The sequence below is a fragment of the Pristis pectinata genome, chromosome 10 (genome assembly GCF_009764475.1).
Source record: "Pristis pectinata isolate sPriPec2 chromosome 10, sPriPec2.1.pri, whole genome shotgun sequence".
Taxonomy (NCBI): domain Eukaryota; kingdom Metazoa; phylum Chordata; class Chondrichthyes; order Rhinopristiformes; family Pristidae; genus Pristis; species Pristis pectinata.
The window spans coordinates 16,254,650-16,276,038 of record NC_067414.1 but is presented as its reverse complement, the minus strand read 5'-3'; positions in this window follow the sequence as shown (position 1 = coordinate 16,276,038).

Here is a 21,389-nt window from a genome sequence, read left to right as displayed (position 1 = left end):
GCGGAGTGATAGGGGTTGGGCATGGGTGGAGGGGTTGGGAAAGACTTGAAACTGTTATATCAAAGGTCAAACTTTCTGTCTTCATTTCCACATGTAGGCAGGGTTTGAAGCTGATCAGCACTGTTTAAATAATGTTAGGTTGAAGCAAGATAGGTGGGGGTAGGTGTGGAGCATGAACACTGGCATAGGCTAAATAGCCCATTACTGTGTTGGAAATTCTCATTGTTCCGTGTACCTAGCAGCAGTTGTCCCCTATGTTAATTATCGACCCGGATTTTCCAGTTACATATGTACAGTCAACTTGGTTTGCAGCTGAGCAAGGGCAGTGTTGCTCCCTCTCAGTTCCTATCTCACTGAGTTTGGAGATTTCAGAATCAGAATCAGATTTATTATCACTGACTAGATGACGTGAAATCTGTTGTTTTGCAGCAGCAGTAGAGTGAAAAGACATACAATTATTATAAATTACAAAAATAAATAAATAGAGCAAAACAAAAGGAATAACGAGGTAGTGTTCATGGGTTCATGGACTGTTCAGAAATCTGATAGCAGAGGGAAAGAAGGTATATCTGAAGCATTTACTGTGAGTTTTCAGGCTCCTGTACCTCCTCCCCGATGGTAGTAATGAGAAGAGGGCATGTGAGGGCCCGTAGTGGTGGATGCCGCCTTTTTGAAGCACCACCTCTTGAAGATGTCTCTGGTGGGGAGGCTTGTGTCCATGATGGAGCTGGCTGAGTCTACAACCCCTCTGCAGCCTCTTGTGATCCTGTGCATTAGAGCCTCCATACCAGGTGGTGATGCAATCAGTCTGAATACTCTCCACCGTACATCTATAGAAATTTGTAAGAGTCTTTGGTGACGTATTGAATCTACTCAAGCTCCTAATGAAGTAGGGCTGCTGGTGTGCCTTCTTCATGATTGCATCAATGTGTTGGGCCCAGGATAGATCCTCCGAGATGTTGACGCCCAGGGACTTGAAGCTGCTCACCCTTTCCACCGCTGACCCCTCAATGAGGACTGGTGTGTGTTCTCCTGACCTCCTCTTCCTGAAGTCCACAATCACAATTTTCCTGAATGAATGCATCAAAAGTTCCTTTGGGATTGAGAAAAATGCCTTTGATAACAGAACACTTGTATTAACAGAGGTTATTAAAGTGTTACGAACTGGGTTACTATTGGTGAATGTTCCTTTAAGATAGAGCATAGAGGTGTGTGTGTGTGTGTGTGTGTGTGTTGGCGTGGTTACGACAACAGAAGATAAAGGACGTAATGATGTTTTTGAAGCAGTCAGTCGGAGTCAGTTAGAGGAGAGAGAGAGAGAGAGAGAGAGACCAGTCTGCTAGTCTCTGTCGATGGATGAGAAACAATAACTGTGTCTGTCACTACAATCCACGTATGGATTTTTGGAGTAATCCAGTGGAGTCCACTTTGTCGTTAACCTGTAGTGGGAACCAGGTATTTGTGTGGATGGCCACGTCTCGAATGCCTTTGGGGGTGGCAGATGCTTCGGAACAAAGCAGTGGAGTTCACTTTGTTGTTGACCTGTAGAAGGAAACAGGTATTTGTGTGGACGGCCACGGTTAGAGTAAACACTGAGGTGTCGTATGGGTTCCATCGTGGAACATTTGGATTTCGTAATTACTCTTTATTTTCTCTCTACATCTACATTTTGTCTTCAGTCAACGGTGGTTGTTGAAGAAGCCTTTGATCACGTTTCACCTTATGTCTTGCTGAACTGAACTTTCAGAACCATTCCTGGAACTGGAGTTTGGGAATTTGCCACACACACACACACACACACACACGCACACACACACACACACACACACACACACACACACACACACACACACACACACACACACACACACACACACACACACACACACACACTACGAGTTTAGTTTTTGGGGTTAATGTTTAAGATTTAACATTTTTACTTCTAACATTTTAACATTTTTACTTCTATTTTTCTTATTATCATAAGTAGTTATTAATAAAGTAGTTTTAAACACTTATACATGGCTTGGTGTGTTTCTTTTGTTGCTGGTTCGTAACAAAAGATAAGATTCCAGAAGTGACTCCTTTAAAAACAACTTATGAACTCAAAATATCACCTATAGAAGAAAACAGAAAGCTGGATTTCCAATATTCCAACTTCAATGCTTTCCTTCCCCCCCACCACTCATTACTTTTTACACCATCTGATTTGCTGTCAATTGCTTTCTTAAACACCACAGATACCTGTAAAATTTTGCCTGTATGAAGGACCATGTATTAAAGCAATGAATTGAAGCAACCAACATCTTTTGGCCAATGAAATGAATGAACATATGGGTTGTGGGGGGTTGGGGGGGGTGCGTCTGGGATTTTGAACTCACTAGATGAAGGGGCTCAACCCGAAATATCGACTGCCCATTTCCCTCCTTAGATGCTGTCTGACCTGCTGAGTTCCTCCAGTGTGTTGTGTTTTGCTCTGGGATGTTGAACTGTTTGAAGAGAATTGCTGCCCATAGGATAGCTAATTCTGGTTAGATATATTAATGGCAATGTTATCATGTGACCTGACGATTTTAACTCCCCATTAAAGTCAATCACCCCTTCAGCTCCAAGTTTAATATTTTCAAAACCACAAGGAAAGAGAACGAAAAAGTCTGCAGTGATTTTTTTAATGCTCCCCAATATTTCTTCCAGGTTGCTTGTCCAGGAAATTCTTCCTGCTTTCCTTGAGACTCCAAGACAATCCTGGAGTTCGAGTATTTTTAAGATTTACCCTACAGGGCTCATCGACAAGTAAATTAGATAAGGTGAACCTTTCCCTGTCAACAAACAAATAAATGTTCATAAGGTAGTCTGGCTTGGACAAAAATGAAAAGTCACTTAGCCCAATGGTAAGCAAGTCTTGCACATTAGTGATTGCGATTTTGGGATGCCCTAAACTGCCTGACAGCCAATTAGTTGTAATCATTGTTATTTGGGAGTAAACTTGACTGCTACTTTCTGTGCAGCATGATCCCAAACAAAAACCATTCGACAATGACCAGGCAATCTGTTTTGGTGGTGGTAGCTGAGGAATAGCTGTTTGTCAGACCACGGGGGAAAAATCTCGTGCTCTTCTTCAAAGTGGAGGGTTGGGTATATATCTCATCAGAAGGACAGTGCCCACAATCTCACTGCACTTTCTCAGTGTTGCAGTGGGATGTTGGATGGCATTATAGACTTCAGAAATAAATCTCTGGAGGGATCTGAAGATTCAGCCTTCTGACTCAGAGCTGAGGGGGTTACCAGGTGGGCCATAGCTGACATTAGATGTAATCTATCATCAGAGAGGAGAATAAGTTTGGATTCCTGAAGATAAATACTTTGATGGGGAAAACCTGAAGTGAGGGAAAAACTATAATAACAAATCCCAAAGTGGATTTTGAATTATTTTCTGGTTACATTTAAGATATCCATAGCCCTCACTATATGTGTGAGAAAGGGTTTATTAAGTACTTCTAATTGATTTACTCAGAGAACATTGGGTAAATCTTGTGACTTCTGATGTAAAGTTTGAAATGACCAGAGGATGGCTCCGGAAAATAATGTGTTCAAGTCCTCAGACATTTGAGGTTACAAAAAACTCTACATACATGGAATTTGTTTTCTTTCTATTATCAAAACCTGTAGATTCTTCTATAGAAGTGTCTTCCAAAGCTCAATGCTGTCAATGAATATCTAATAATGGGATGAAGGGGTCAAACTTGTCTTTGCTCCCACAAACTTAACATGTAATATAACAGCATTTACACCGTGCATTCCTCGATCAAAGTATGATGCTGTTGGAATTAAGAAGATAAACTGCAACTGTTGGAAATTGCAGAAACTTCTGAACGGACAGAGACAGATTCATAGTTCAGATGCATATCTTCCTTCAGATAAAACATTCTTGTTCAGTTCCCTGCAAAAACTCATAATTGCTCAATTATTTTACATACAGATTAGAAGTTTGATGAAGTGTCATTAAGTGTTCAGCTTTGTAACAACCATCTAGGCTCCTGATATATTTAGATTTCACATCCCAAAATATGCTCTTATGGATTATTTTGTGTGGCTGGGGGTGTGTCGGAGGTGGAGATAGCTGATGTGTCTTGCAGACTAATCTGGTTCCAACTTTTCCTCTCGTGGGTATAAAAGATCCTATGGTACCACAACAGATGGTTTGGAGTTACCACATTATTTTTGTGGGGTCTTGCTGTTTGCAGTTAGCTGTCATGCTTCCTATATCTCAACAGTGACTGCACTTTGAAAGTACTTAACTGGCCGTAAAGCATGCAGGGACTTCCCAAGGTCATGAAAGGTCTCCCTGACAGTGCAGCAGGTAGAGTATTGGAGTGTCATCCTAGATTTAAGTCTCGGAAAAGGAACAACCCCCTGACATTTTGACCGAGCCACACTCCAGTAATCTGAAGTGAAAGCTAAGTCATACAATTTACCACCTGCTCTTCAGAGTAAAGATATATAATAGGGGGAAAAAATCGTGAGTGCAATTACACCTGAGGTTTGTGGACATTATATAAATAAACCTGAAAAGGATGAAGATGAAGCTATGTAGGGGAGGAGGAGAGAGGAAGTAGGAATTGTCAGAAAGACCATAGGAGTATACCCTGAGTGTAATTTAAATTTGTTCTTTGTTGTAAATTTGCTACATTAAGAAATTAATACAATTCTTTAAAGGTAAAATATCAACACATCCACAGGATTCAAACTGCAGAGGCTATATTTTTCTGCAGATTATCCAAATGCTACAATTCTTTATCAAAATTCTGGAGTTTTGTGAATGAAAGCAGATTTAATATTTTTTTCTTTCATGGACCGTTTCTATTTAAACTCAGACTTCAAAGCAGCAGTGATTTTTATCTAGTTTTATTTCAGCCACTCAACTTTTTATTTATTTCTTAACTCCAGTCTTATACCTTTTTGGCGATTTTTCATAATCATTAACAAATATTACCTGCAATTGAGCAAGTAAAGGAATGATGACTGCACATCATTTTTATATTTTTGTATTTGTTCTGTATTTATTTTTGTACTGCACATTGAATGCATTAAATGTTCCACTGTACTGCACTGGAACCTTATCAGACAGCCAGACAGAAATCCATAAAATGAGACGTGAGGGCAGGGTGGTTAAATAGGCAGGTTTTACAGAGCATCTTAAAGGAGGAAATAGAGGAGAGCAGAGGGGAGGTTTAGGGAGAGAGGTAGAAGGGGTTAGGTTTTGTCAGCTGGAAGCCTGATTGGCAGTTGTGGAGTAATGACAATCAAGGATGTGCAGAGTCAGGTGGAAGGTTACAGAGAAGTGAAGAGAGATATAATCAGGGAAGAATCTGAAAACAAAGATATTAAAATGAACCAGCTGAGAACACCACTGATTACAGATAGTTAGTGCGCATTAGGAGGGTGGGCAACAGAGTTTTGGATGAGCCCCAGTTAACAGTGACTTACAGCAGGACAGTTTCACCCAGGCCTCTCTCAAACTGTCCTTCAAACCCCCACCCCTTCCTTCTCTGTACGTGTGTCTCTAGGTTTTCAAATCTTTCTCATATTACATGTCCTTGGTCTCTTTTGTTTCTGACAGGCTGGACAGGATCCCACTGCCAAGTGGACATTGATGAATGCCAACCAAATCCATGCGTCAATGGTATTTGCTTCCAGAAGACTCCCCGGCCTGGCTACACCTGCTTCTGCAGCCCAGGGTTTGTGGTGAGTCACTGAGTGATTCAACAGCTCGGTTCAATCGTGCTTTGTTCTCACTTTTACTACAAAAACCTGCTACTAAAACCACAAATCAGGTGAATTGGACCCTCTCTATGGTTCTACCCATTTAGTTAGAAAGAAAGGCTTGCACTTGTTTCACACCACTCATGTCTTCAAGAGCATTCGCTAAAGGACTTCACAGCCAATTAAGTAATTTTGAAATGTTAGTGCTTGATGTAAAGTGGGAAACACAGCAGCCAAATTGTGCACAGCACGTTCCTACAAAGCAGAAAATTTGACAATACCAGATTATTAGTTGCATTGATCGTAACTGTGAGAGAACAATTGGCCAGGGCATTTTTTTTGTAACTTGCTCAGGTCTTTTATGTGTAATTGAGGAAGCAGATGGGATTAGGTTTCATACCACTAGAAAATGATGGCACATTAAACAATGCAACCTTCCCTCCAAGCCGCTCTGTATAATTCATTCAACTATCCAAATACCATTGTAACCTATGATGTTTGTATTGGTATTGGTATTGGTTTATTATTGTCACTTGTACTGAGGTACAGTGAAAAACTTGTCTCGTACAGGTCAATTCATTACACAGTGCAGTTAAATCGAGTTAGTACAGAGTGCATTGAGGTAGTACAGGTAAAAACAATAACAGTACAGAGTAAAGTGTCACAGCTACAGAGAAAGTGCAGTGCAGGTAGACAATAAGGTGCAAGGTCACAAGGTAAATTGTGAGGTCAGAGTCCATCTCATCGTACAAGGGAACCATTCAATAGTCTTATCACAGTGAGATAGAAGCTGTCCTTAAGTCTGGTGGTACGTGCCCTCTACCTTCTACCTGATGGAAGAGGGGAGAAAAGAAAATGACCCGGATGAGTGGGGTCTTTGATTATGCTGGCTCATTTGCCAAGGCAGCGTGAGGTAAAGACAAAGTCCAAGGAGGGGAGGCTGAGTTCCATGATGCGCTGGGCTGTGTCCACAACTCTCTGCAGTTTCTTGCGGTCCTGAGCAGAGCAGTTGCCATACCAAGCCGTGATACATCCAGATAGGATGCTTTCCATGGTGCACTGATAAAAGTTGGTGAGTGTCAAAGGGGACATACCGAATTTCTTTAGCCTCCTGAGGAAGTAGAGGTTCTGGTGAGCTTTCTTGGCCATGGCATCTACGTGATTTGACCAGGACAAGCTGTTGGTGATGTTCACTCCCAGGAATTTGAAGCTCTCAACCCTCTCGACCTCAGCACTATTGATGTAGTCAGGAGCATCCATTATTAATATTCATGACTTTCTATCTCAATCCTTATGTAAATGAATATTTGTTTATATGAGATGCAGTTCAACCCAGATAAGTGTGAAGTGGTTCATTTTGGTAGGTCAAATATGTTGGCAGAATATAGTATTAATGGTAGGACTCTTGGCAGTGTGGAGGATCAGAGGGATCTTGGGGTCCGAGTCCATAGGACACTCAAAACGGCTGTGCAAGTTGACTCTATGGTTAAGAAGGCATATGGTGTATTGTCCTTCATCAATCGGGGAATTGAATTTAGGACCTGAGAGGTATTGCTGCAGCTATATAGGTCCCTGGTCAGACCCCACTTGGAGTATTGTGCTCAGTTCTGGTCGCCTCACTACAGGAAAGATGTGGAAGCTATAGAGAGGGTGCAGAGGAGATTTACAAGGATGCTGCCTGGAATGCAGAGCATGCCTTATGAAAGCAGGCTGAGGGAACTCGGCCTTTTCTCCTTGGAGAGACGGAGGATGAGGGGGGACCTGATAGAGGTATATAAGATGATGAGAGGTATTGATCGGATAGATAGTCAGAGGCTGTTCCCCAGGGCTGAAATGGTGGCCACAAGAGGACATAGGTTTAAGGTGCTGGGGAGCAGATATAGAGGAGACGTCAGGGGTAAGTTTTTTACTCAGATAGTGGTGAGTGTGTGGAATGGGCTGCTGGAAACGGTGGTGGAGGCGGATACGATAGGGTCTTTCAAGAGACTGTTAGATAGGTACATGGAGCTGAATAAAATAGAGGGCTATTGGGTAAGCCTAGTAATTTCTAGGGTAGGGAAATGTTCGGCACAGCTTTGTGGGCTGAAGGGCCTGAATTGTGCTGTAGTTTTTCTATGTTCTATGTTCTAATATTGGTGCTTAATGAATTGGATTTTCCACACTGAAGTACTTGAGGCCTATTTCTCCAACAGCTAAATTTGAGGATTTCAGAATCAATAGTTGAAGTTTAAAAAACAGAAAATACTGGAAACATTCCGAAGGCCAGGTGCAGGGAAGACACTGTGTCTCAGACCTGAAATGTTAGCTTTGTTTCTCTTTCACAGATGCTGCCTGACCTGCTGAGTGTTTCCAGCATTTTCTGTTTTTATTTCAAATCTCCAGCATCTGTATTTTCATTTCTTTCTTTCAGCAGCTGAGGTGACAGGTTATGTACTGGGCACCTGAACTCTTGTCAAAAAGTGCAACCGTACAAGGCAATTAAAACTATTCAGTGCCTTTGAGTGGAGCCAAACTTAGAAGTTCACTTATTTCCTTGTCCTTTTTTCACGTCAGGCATCGCATTCTTTCCCTCAATAGAAGCATCTTTTGAAATACCTGGATTTGTGTTTATGGGCCGGAGCCATTGAAAGACTACACTTATGGTATATTAGGTGTTACCTCATCTAAGACACATTAGCAGTAATGGCAGTACAGTGGCATAAGGTAATGTTATCTGGTCTTTATTAGAATATTTGCAGGTGTGGATAATGGGAATATTCTAATCATATTTGCTTGTAGTGCCTCCTGTAGCAATGTAACCAACACTTGGTCCATTGCCTTGATACATATGGACCAATTTTCATCTAAAACTGCCTGCACGAAGATTGTCCTGTCAGCAAAAATATATAATCCTGGATTTAGCTACCAAAGTAATGGTGGGTTTAACAGCTTCCCCATTATTAACAGTTAAAGAACCTCACAACCAGACAGTTGTGGATCACCCCAAGATTCTGGATGACTTGCACCTCTCAAGCCAAGTCAAGTTGAGTTTATTGTCATGTGCACAAGTACAGTGAGGTACAGGTACAATGAAAAACTTGCTTGCAGCAGCATCACAGACACGTTGTTACAGAAAACACACAGAATATAAATTATACATAAATTAGATGTAAATTATTCAAAACAGTGAAGAGAGAGAGAAAAAAATGTCCATGTAAAACAAGACCTAAGTACAAAACAAAGACACAATCAGAGACAAGTCCATGGTAGCGCAAGACGTGGTCCATAGTGTTCCATTGCTGAGTTTGGGTTAGGGTTGTGCAGGTTGGTTCAAGAACCTGATGGTCGTAGGAAAGTAGTTGTTCCTGAACCTGGTGGTGTGGGACTTCAGGCTTCTGTACCTCCTGCCTGACAGCAGCAACGAGAAGGGGGCATGACCTGGATGGTGGGGATCCTTGATGATAGATGCCGACTTCTTGAGACAGTGCCTCCTGTAGATGCTGTCACTGGTGGGGAGGGCTGTGCCTGTGTCCACTACTCCCTGCAGCCTCTTGAGTGCGTTCCTGTGTATTGGATTATCCATTACCTCCTCTGGGTTTCATTAAGCTGCTGAATTAAGCCAATTAAGCTCCCTGCAGAAAGTTTTCTTGTAATTAATACCACAAATATCCTGTTAATGATAAGAGTCGTATTTCTGCAATGTCATTCAGATCCAGAATTTACAGGTCATAAATTCTTCTCAGAAATCCTTTTCTCTCTACATTTTCTTTGTCTTTTTTTCCTTCTCCTACTTTCCCTTCCCTCTCTTTATTTCATTTTCTTTGAATGATTTGATTCTAATTCCCCTGATAACCTTCCCTGTAATTTCACTCTTTCTCAATCCTTCATGCTCTTTGGTTGAGAAGGTAGAAGGGTAAAATTTCATCCCAATATATTCAATTGAGTATTCTGCTTATGAAATTCAGTTCTATTCTTTGAATGGAGCTGAATTTCCAGAGAGAAGTGAAAGACGTGGCTGCTGCTGTATTGGACATCCAGCAGACATGATTAAGGATAAACATCTCCACATACTAAATCCCACATCATCCTCACTTGTGACTCCATTAACTTGCCAAACAAGTTAATGGAGCCACAAGCCTGCCATTCATTGAGTTGGAGTTCCAGAGAAAAGATCAATCTGAAGCAGCAGTCTGAACGATGGCCCAGATCAACAGTAACCCAGCTTCATGTGGCTCCCGGTGACTTCTGAGTAGCTGGCCATGCTCCCAGAATGTGAAGCTCTGCTCCCCATGAGGCATTCACTTTGGGAAGATGCTGAATGTTAATGAGATCCTCCAGGCCCATTGAGCAGAATGCCCAGTTGCGAGACAAGAAAAATTACTGGAAAATAGTTCGAAAGGAACATTTCAGACCAGTTGCCTTTCACATTGCCTGTGGTTTGTCATAGAGTCATACAGCATGGTCAGGCCCCACAGCCCACTAAGTCAGTGTCACCCATCAACACCCATCTACACTAATCCTGCACATCCCATTTTTGTACTCCACACTTTCTCCTCAGCTCTGCCTAGATTCTATCACTTATCTACACACTCGTGGCAATTTGCAGTAGCCAACTAATCTGACAACCTTCATATCTTTGAGATATGGGAAAAAACAAGAGTACCCAGACGAAACCCATGGTCAAAGGGAGATCATGCAAACTTCACACAGACAGCACCAGAGATCAGATCAAACCTGGGTCCCTGGAGCTGTGAGGCAGCAATTCTACTCGCTACACCACAGGCATTGACCTCATTTTCCCTCTTTACTTAATTCATAACCACACTGGAGTGACTTTAAATCAAATCAAACAAGCTGAAAAGATTATATTTCACAATTATTAAAAGCTTTACCAAAGAGCTAGAATAGTTTAGTTTTTAATATGCATCATGATATGTAGATGCACATATAATACCTCCTAATCCTGTTCGTAGGCCAGTAAAGCCCCACCACACATAATATGGAGGTCTGTTGGTGTACATCATATCCCGACAGCTTAGAACGTGTCAATAGAAATTCAAATATCCTCAGCTAATCCTAGAAAATTTGTTAAGAAGGAAAACAAATGAGATAGGGTTAATAAAAAGATAACCCAGTACTACTTACACTGTGGAGTTTATGAAGCTCAATCATTGTATTATTCAGGTCATGCCAAGTTTAATTTATACTTATCTTGCCTTGTTTAGAAGTTTAACGAAGAGGTTACAGCCAGGAGGTAGAGATTAGAAGAGACCAATTAAAATTATCAAATGAACCTTTACAGTTGCACAGAACTACTTGCCTAAGTTGCTTAGAGCAGTATTGTGGGTCACCACAGGAGAACTATAATAATGCAAGTAGAACTGAAAATCAGAGATAAAAAGGAATTCAGGGAGACAACACAGTAGATCTATCAGCATCTGAAAGGAGAAAACATTTTTCTCACTTTTGTCAAACATTATTTGTCAAACCTTTGTTCTCTGCAATCAGGCTAGGTCATTCATCATGCAGTATTTCTGAAGATTTGTTTTAATTCAGTATACATGAATGCAAGGCTGGTTCAACTAGTAATGATGATAGCCAGTGTCAGTCTTGGTCAGATTCAGGTTGAGTAGCCAGTGTCAGTGTGGGTGATGGGAAGCAAGTGTCAGTGTCTCCTGTCCCGGTTGTTTTCCCCTGGTTGTTCATATAAGATCTAAAGTAAGATATTTATTTACTAGTCACATGTACATCAAAAGACAGTGAAATGCATCTTTTGCGTAGAGTGTTCTGGGGGCAGCCCACAAGTGTCTCCACACTTCCAGCGCCAACATAGCATGCCCACAACTTCCTAACCCGTACGTCTTTGGAATGTGAAAACCGGAGCACCCGGAGGAAACCCACACAGACACATGGGGAGAACGTACAAACTCCTTACAGACAGCGGCTGGAATTGAATCTGGGTCGCTGGCGCTATAACAGCATTATGCTAACTGCTACCCTACCGTGCCGCATTGATGGCAAGGTGGGTGGTACCCTGTGCTGATAAATAATATGCAGACAATCCCTATCTGAAAGGTGACCAGTGGACAATCACGCAAGAAGCTCAACATGACAGTCTCCTCATAACAAGGCTTTATACTTTCCACACAGAGGAGGGAAGAGAGAAAGTTGGAATGAATCACAGAGAATCATACAGCATTTGAAAGAGATCATTCAGCCAATCAGCTCTATACTAGCTCCTTGAAAGAGCAATCCAATTAGATCCATTCATTTCCAGTAGATTTTTCCTGTTTAGGTATATATCCATCTCTTTTTTGGAAGCTACTTTTTAATCTGCCAAAATCACCCTCGCAAGCAGCATATTCCTTATCATAACAATATCATGAAACCTCCCTTCACCTCTCTGGTTCTTTTGCCAACTACCCTAAACCTCTGTCCTCTGGATCCTGGATGTCTGTTGTAGACTAATTAATGCAGGTTGATCACCATGATCAGTTCACTCTTTATCAGTGATGTCCTCATGGCAGAGTGAGAACTGATGGCACTTCCTCAGCATTAATACTGAGGGTTCAACCTGCTGAATTTATGCCAGGAACACCACCTCTTGTCAGTGCAGAGCTGGAACAGAGAGGAAGGATTGTAAAAGACAAGTGTTTGATATTTTGTATTTTTTTTTAACTTTTAATAACTTTTAAATTATTTGATAGGTTTTAACCAGCTTTGAATGTTTTGTGCATTTCTGATTGTCAGAAACATTTAACAATTTTCTTTTCATAACTTAGTGTTCAAACATTCTAAAGTTACTCACGATACTCAGTAAACCCTCCTACACTTAGCCCAGCTACAAGTTTCAAACCCAGATTTCACAGTTGGCATGTACTGCCAACTGTTTGACTACAGTAGCCACATCACCCAACTGCAATGCATGATTGTCACTGACACAAGCCCACAAGGCAAACTAGCCCAGAAATTCCAGTGCCTCGCTGTCTGTGGGAGATTCCTGTTGCAAACTGACCGCAATGTTTCCTACATCGCAACAGTGTCAACATTTCAAAAACACTTCATTGTCTGCTGAGCACTTTTGTGTGGGAATGACTGTAGTGGTTAGCGTAATGCTATTACAGCGCCAGTGACCCAGGTTCAATTGCAGCCGCTGTCTGTAAGGAGTCTGTACATTCTCTCCATGTCTGTGTGGGCTTCCTCTGGGTGCTCCCACATTCCAAAGTCGTACAGGTCAGGAAGTTGTGGGCATGCTATGTTGGCACTGGAAGCGTGGTGACACTTGCGGGCTGCCCCCAGCACATTCTCAGTAATGCAAAAAGATGCATTTCACTGTGTGTTTTGATAAACATGCAACTAATAAAGATATCTTATCTTATCTTATGAGATGAAGCATGCAAGTATTCGTCAAAATGCCTGGCTGGGGCAGGAATCACTGAAAGCTAATATGGAGGTACAGCAAGTAATTAGTAAGGCAACTGGGATGTTGGCCTTTATTGCAATAAGTTTTGTGCTTGAAGCATTTTGTGGAGCTCTGATCTCCCTACCCAAGGAAGGACGTATTTGCAATGGGGAAATGCAGCAAAAGTTCACCATATTGATACCTGGGATGGCGGGTTTCTTATATGAGGAGAGAACTAGCAGAATGAGCACAAACTGCTTTGATTTAAGAGCAATGAGAAAAATATTACATTTGAATAGGTCTTGACAGGGTAGGTGCAGAGTTGCTGAATCTCCGGGTTGGGGTGTCTAAAACCAAGGGCTATGGTCTCGAAGTAAGGGACAGGCTTTTTTTTAAGACTGCAACTGTTTCCCAGAGGGTGGTAGGTCTTTGGAACTCCCTACTCTAGGGCTGTGGAGGTTCAGTCACTGAGTAGCTCCAAGAAGGGGATCAATAGATTGTTATACTTTTTAGACTGATAAGGAGAGAGGGAAAAGATGGGATATGTGGTTAGCCCATGGAAGTTGGGATGAGGTCAAAATAAAACACCCATGATCTCATAGAATGGTGGAGTGGACACAATGAGCCAAATGGCCTACTCTTGCTTATGTTCTTTATGGTCTCCTGGTAAATATTGTTGGTGGGTGGGTGATGGGGTGCGGTGATTTGAGCAGGGTCTGAGGCTTGTCATCCAGGCAGTAGGAATTTGAAAATGCTCTCACTGACTGTGATCACTTATTTGAAGACATTGAATCTATTGTGGGATTGCTGCAGGTCTTTGGTGTATGACCCTGACATTGACCTCCCAGGCTGTTCCCCCCAGTTGCTTCTGAAGGACTTCCCGAGGATATAAGACATAACTCTCTTTACACCTCCATCGTAGCTCTGGTATTGCATCCAGAAACCTTGAACTGTGCGCTGTTCAATGTTGCTGATTTTTACCACTGGGCAGGCACAGTAGTGTAGCGGTTGGCATAACACTATTACAGCACCAGCGACCCAGGTTCAATTCCGGCCACTGTCTGTAAGGAGTTTGTACATTCTCCCCGTGTCTGCGTGGGTTTCCTCCGGGTGCTCCGGTTTCCTCCCACGTTCCAAAGACGTACAGGTTAGGAAGTTGTGGTGTTACGTACCAGCAACAATGGAAACACACCGAGCCATGTATAAGTGTTAAAAACTATTTTATTAATAACTACTTGTAATAATAAGAAAAAGGAAAACATTAGATATTAAGCATTAACCCCAAAACTAAACTCGAAGTGTGTGTGTGGCAAATTCCCAAACCCCAAGTCTAGGAATAGTTCTCAAAGTTCAGTTCAGCAAGTCATAAGGTAGAACGTGAGCAAAGGCTTTTGCAAAACCAACGTTGACTGAAGAGAAAATGTAGAGAGAATGTAGGGAGAATTTACGAAATCCACATGTTCCAGGATGGAACCCATATGACACCTCAATCACCAAAGATCTCCACTGCTTTATTCCGAAGTATCTGCCACCACAAAGGCATTTGATATGTGGCTGCCCACAGAAATACCTGCTTTCCAGTACAGGTTAACGACAAAGTGGACTCCACTTGATTGCTCCAAAAATCCATACATGAATCGTAGTGACAGACACAACTATTGTTCTTTATCCATCGATGCAGAGACCAGCAGTCAGTGTCTCTCTCTCTCTCTCTCCGACTCTCTGTACAAACAGCCAGCATGCTCCAATTATTCTTGCCATCTTGTTGGTAATACCACACACACACTACTACTCTACTGTCCAGGTGCCTTAAAGGGACATTCACCACGTAGCAACCTGGCTCGTAACAGTGGGCATGCTATGTTGGCACCGGAAGCGTGGTGACACTTGCGGGCTGCCCCCAGAACACTCTACGCAAAAGATGCATTTCACTGTGTGTTTCAATGTACATGTGATTAATAAAAATATCAAATCAAATCATTTCCTGGGTCAGGTTCACTCCCTGCACATCTCCCAACACCTTACTCCAGTAACATTGCACTTTCCCTTAAGACTTAGCCACCATGTGTAAAAGTTACTCATGGGCTCCATGCTGAGGTGCACAACCAGCAAACAGCAGGATTAGTGCTGTCTGCATGCTGTAATCTTTCTAATAAGTAAGCAGAACAGAATTGATGAGTTGCCTACATTTCAGTCAAGTGTTCTGAGCTAATCACGCATTGTGATCCTGGTGCCCATTTTCATGGCCTTTCTGATTTAGCACTGTAATTACAGGCACAATACTCAAGCACTCAAGCATCATTTGAAAGTGAAAATCGAACTAAGAATTGAGAAACTTAAATACCTTATAATTTTGAACACAGCATTCATTTTGATTGAAAGTTTTGAATTCAAGACTGTAACAATTTAGTATATGACATATCTTTGTCTACTTATATGTGTGAATAAAATATCCTGATAGACCCTGAAGACCTATAGCCTTAAAGCTCAACATGAAATCATTGTAGTTTATTCCCGCACCACCTCACAATGGTTCATATGGTCAATGTATACACTGAAATAAAACCATTGCGAGAAGTGAGAATGGCTTCAGCTCATTCATCCTCCCTCATGGTCATCTCCCATTATATGGCTCAGCATCAACTTTTGTTTCAGCATGTTGTGGTGAAATGCTTTGGGACTCTTAATGACACTAAAACAGCTTTTTATAAATGCAAACAGTGGTTCCAAGGCACCAAGCCAAGGCTCAGTAATAAGAGCAGAAGATGCTGAAATTACACAGTAGGTCAGCCAGCATCTACAAAGAAAATGAACTTTATGAGTGATGACCTTTCTTTAAAACAAACAACAATTAGCTGGGTAGAAGAGGGGAATTCTGTTGTGAGCTAGTAATTCGTGCTGAATATAAACTGCCACAAAGCTTGTGAAAATATTTGACCAAATTGTTTATAAACAGCTCTATTTTTGTTCCTTTTGGTTTCAGGGAGTAAATTGTGAGCAAAACTACAATGATTGTTTCATCTATTCTTGCCCGGTGGGCTTTGAATGTGTTGACGGACTTAACAAAGTGAGCTGCCTTCCAGTTTCCACTACCTCTGATACTAAAAGCCCTGTCATGGCAACACTTATTGCAACATCCCATGTCACTCCTACCTTGACCTTACCAGTGTCTGTGGTGTCAGGCAGCACCGTGAGTCATCAGGACAGAAAATCTCAGAGTAATTCATCTGACAATGGAGGTATGTGAAAGTGGTGAAAGTTTTTGTAATCTTGTTGTTTGTAGATGACAGAACTTTTATTTTTGGAATCACGTTTCCCTCTCTTGCTACTGTGATTGAAATTCAAATTCTATGTTGTAATTCGACTCATAACTTTGACAGCAATTCACATTTCACGGTCGGTCACTTAGAACTGTGATAATTTCTTTATGCAGATGGTTGTAAGTCTTCAGAATTCTCTCCCTCAGATATCTGTGGTTACTTGGTCATTGAGTGAGTCCAAGGTAGAGATCAATAAATTTTTGGATGAGGAGATATGATGAGTTGGTTGTAAAGTGGACAAGGGACTGGAGCAGTAATATCTTATTGGGTGGTGGAGTAGGCCCCTGCCCTTATTTTTATTTGTACATATAGGCTGGGGACACTCTGCTTCCTGGCTTTCCTGCAGGCTCCAGCCTGGGCTCCCTGGCATCTCTGCAGTGATGCACTGGCCATGACCTGGTTTCTCCAGTGAGCGGCTGTGAATCAGGTTCTCTTAGATGCCAGCGGAAATGCTCAATTCCACCTGGCTTTGCTCGACCTCACCTCCTACTGGAGTTTTGTCCTTCCTCTGAGTTGCAGGGGTTGGGGGAAGGAGGGGTGGGAAGGTGCTGGTTGAGTTAGACGTAGCTGATTTTCAAGAAACAAATTTGGATATTGAATATAACTCCAGTTTATCTGAGAGACAAAGCATTAAATAATGCCTTGTCTACTATAGATATTGTCAAGAATAAAAAAAACTCAATGGTAACTTAGGTATAAAATATTAACATTTTAACTGGAAATCAGCAAATTCCAATGCGGTGTATTAAATTGTATATATAATAGATGCTAGGGTACACACAAAATAATGCACTTTAGCCAGACAAGGAGCACAGCACAATATCCCGACACTTAAGTACAGTCTATCAGAAGGGTAAGGAAGTATAGGGAGACCTGAAGGTAATGTTGCAATAGTGCACAGTGGGCAATGTCAAACCACCTTCCATTACACATATCTCACAAACTCTCTTATGGGCACAACAGCACCGTGGTTAATTTACTGCAGTAGCAGCTGGAGTTCTGGCCCATTGACCAGAGGCACAAGTTCAAATCCCACCAGGAGAGCTGCGGAATTTAATTCAAGGAATTAAATAGAATCACTGAGTGATAGTGCCAAGCAAAGGCTAAACCATTGTGAAAACCCAGCCTTTCCGAGACCTATACAATTACTCCCATTGGCTTCTTCTTTCCTCATTAATCCATCAAATATTTTCCTTAAATATGCGTCCAATTCCTTGTTAAAAGTTATTATTGAATTTGCTTTCAGGCAATGCATTCCAGATTATAAGAGTAAAAGAAATTGCCCCTTCTTCTTTCTTGTTCTTTTGGTAGTTACCTTAAACTCTGCCCCCTGGTTAATGACCCAGATGCTACTGGAAATAGATTTTCTCTATTTATTTCTGCCTAAATCCAACATTGTAAACACACGTATTCTATTGAGAATGGGAGTAAATAAAGCTCTCGAGGAAGACCATATGTATTATGTACTTTAAGAAATGGGGCATACTGACAGAACCTGTGATATATTTATAGCAGCTACTATTAGACCACATTTAGAGTGTTAGAGTAGCTCAGCTTTCTTGTCCATTATAGCAAGGTCACATAACCCATCAAGAGCTTATTCAATTCAGCAGTCTGAACCCAATGATGGAAAACTCCAGAGCAGAGACTTGTGATACAGGAGTTATTTCCACTCATCTGAGGAGCACAAGGTGATATTTTATCAAATTATGAAGGATTTGGGTTAAAGAAACAGTACATTCATTGCTACCTGCTGCAAGCCAGAAAGGATATATGGGTCATGGAATGGATGGCCATTAGATTCACTGGAACAACACTGGGACGAAGGATGGAATCATACATCCCAGCTGCATAGAGTTAACCACAAGTTAGAAGATTGAAAGGTGACTAACTGAGGTTTTAAATATGATAAAGAGAATTGTTTGTGTTAGTGAGAGGAACCATCTCATCTTGTGGGGGGAGGCCAGAACAGGGAGGCATAACCCTAACCTTAGAGCTAAGCTGGAGAGGGCTGAGTCAGTAGGAGCCCCTTCACACAAAGTGGTCTGGACCCCTCTCAACCTCGGGGGGGGGGGGGAGGGTGCTGGGTGGGGAGGGGGAATCAACCAAAAATTCCTTAATAGATATCTTTGGCAAAGGCATTAAGATTTAAGGAACCAAGGTGGGTAAATGGTGTTAAGACATAAAACAGCCGTGTTCTGACTGAACAATGGAATATGGGTGGGCTGAATGGCCTCACTATGTTCCTATGCTCCTTCCAATGAGTAGAAAAGAATTATATCCTCTGATTAAGATGTCAGAGTCCAGGGGTCATCAAATTAAGGTTATCACTCAGATGATGGGGAGAGTATACAAAAAAATATTCTTTAAACAGAGCATTGGTGGATCAATTAATGCTTTAATACAGGGAGGCATTGAAGCAGAGACCATTGTAACTTTTAGGCACTTGAAGGACAGGAATAAGCAAAGTGATGAGGAGATAGACGGATTTCAAAGCTGGTTTTAGAATGATCTACATACACGTTTCCACTAAGAGGATAGGCTGAATGTTTCATTTTTATTATATGGCCTTCTGTATTTTAATGATACAGGAATTTGGTATTGGAATTGGATTATTATTGTCACTTGTACCGAGGTGCAGTGAAAAACTTGTCTTGCATGCCATTTGTACAGATCAATTCATTACACAGTGCATTGAGGTAGTACAGGGTAAAAACAATAATAGAATACAGAGTAAAGTGTCACAGCTATAGGGAAGTGCATTGCAGGTAGACAATAAGGTGCAAGGTCATAACAAGGTAAATTGTGAGGTCAAAAGTACATCTCATATTATAAGGGAACCGTTCAATAGTCTTATCACAGTGGGATAGAAGCTGTCCTTGAGCCTGGTGGTACGTGCCCTCAGGATCCTGTATCTTCTGCCTGATGGGAGAGGAGAGAAGACAGAATTACCCGGGTGGGTGGGGTCTGTGATTGTGCTGGCTGCTTCACCATGGCAGTGAGGGGTATAGACAGAGTCCATTGGAGGGGAGGCAAAATTTAACACATTTTGATTCCGTTTGTGTGTCTATTGCCAGGTCAGTGTTTATTTTTCTATCATTAAGATATTTTGTGTAAAATGTACATAAAAGAGCTTGTATCTAATATTTCCCTTCTCAGGAAGAAGATAAAAGTAAGCTAGAACTGAGGAGAAGGTATTTAATATTATGGATCTGAAACCAGTGCACTATGGTGGCACGGTAGTGTAGTGGTTAGCGTGACACTATTACAGCGCCAGTGACCTGGGTTCAATTCCCGCCAGTGTCTGTAAGGAGTTTGTATGTTCTGCCCATGTCTGCGTGGGTTTCCTCCAGGTGCTCTGGTTTCCTCCCACATTTCAAAGATGTACAGGTTTGGAGCTGTGGACATGCTACGTTGGCGCTGGAAGAGTGGCGACACTTGTGGGCTGCCCCCGGCACACTCTCAGTAACGCAAAAAGACGCATTTCACTGTGTGTTTCGATGTACATGTGACTAATAAATAAATATCTATATCTATATGACCAAGTAGGTCTTGCAGTGAGCAGAGGTCTGGGGTTATAAATTACAACCCTAAACCTCTCTCTTGAGCATTAACTTTGAGAGAATAAAGATGCACCTTGTGAAAGTCAATACTTTTTTTCAAGATTCAGAGTGTCTAAGGTTGCAGTCAAGCTTCAGTAGCATTGCCAGCACCAGATCATTTTCATTCACTAGATAGTGATCGTTGCTCCTAAATTTATGATCGTCCTTTCTTTTTTTTAACCTAATGGGTAATACAATGTGAGTATCAAACCTGGGAAAATTTTGAAGTATTTGTCAGCAAGGTCAGGCTAGGGTTGCCAGCTTGCTTGAATGAACTTCTGGAGGCTTCATCTGGACCTTTTGCCTCCCACCATTATCCTTGACCACCCCCCCATGACCACTGGCCACTGGTTCATCCATTGCATGTTCTGTTTTCCCATTGCCCACTGGAAAGTGCAAATATTCTGTTTGGTTCACCTTGCCGTTCAAACAGTTCCTCTTTCCCACATCTCCCGTAGCTAGTAGTTCAAATGTTCAAAGAAAATGAAAAATATACTTTTAATGCCCCAATGAGTATTCTGTCAGGTTTAATCACAGTTAACTCCTGGAGTTTAAACTTTGATTCCTGGAGCCACCAGAGCAAGCCTGCTGGATTTGAACTTCCAGATCTTAGTTGTTGATGTGGATGGGAGCTGGAAATTTACATGAAATCCTATGCTTCTAAGAATGAATGGGTGTGCTTTCGTCTTTCGTCAGTAAGGGACTGAACTCTTGTCCCAGCACCTGATCACAATGGTGCAGAAGATTGCCTCTTTGCACACCCTGGTGTATTTTGCTTTGTAGACCTTTACAATTTGCCGCTCCAGGACTGCCTTGCTGTAGCGGCTTCTGCCTGACCTTGCCTCATGTTCTTAGTGTGACATCTGCAGCTCTTTCCATTAAATGGATCCTTTCCCTGAAGAATGAAACAAAGCGTTCCAACTGAGGCACAACTCGTGATTTATAAAGCTACATTTTTATTAAGTCCATCGTCTTCAACAGCTCCTATTGGATGGTTAGGAAGTTGAGAGCAGGATATAAGCAATTTATTAAGCCACAGAGCTGAAAAACAAGGAAAGCTGCTAAATCACTCGCTATGCTTCAGTCAGCACCAATCTTTCCCCATGGCTTTTCACTCAGTAGGACTTTGTTTCCAACATCGCATCAGTCTGAGCTTACCCACCTCTCTTTATTGGTACTGTACCATTAATCTTGAGTTTCCTTTATTTCTACAGGCATTAAAATGACTTCAAATTGTTTTAAATCATACGGTGGAAAAAAAGGTGCCAACAGATTTTTCTAAAGGTATAATCTCTCTGCATGATGTCGAATTAAGCAGCAGAG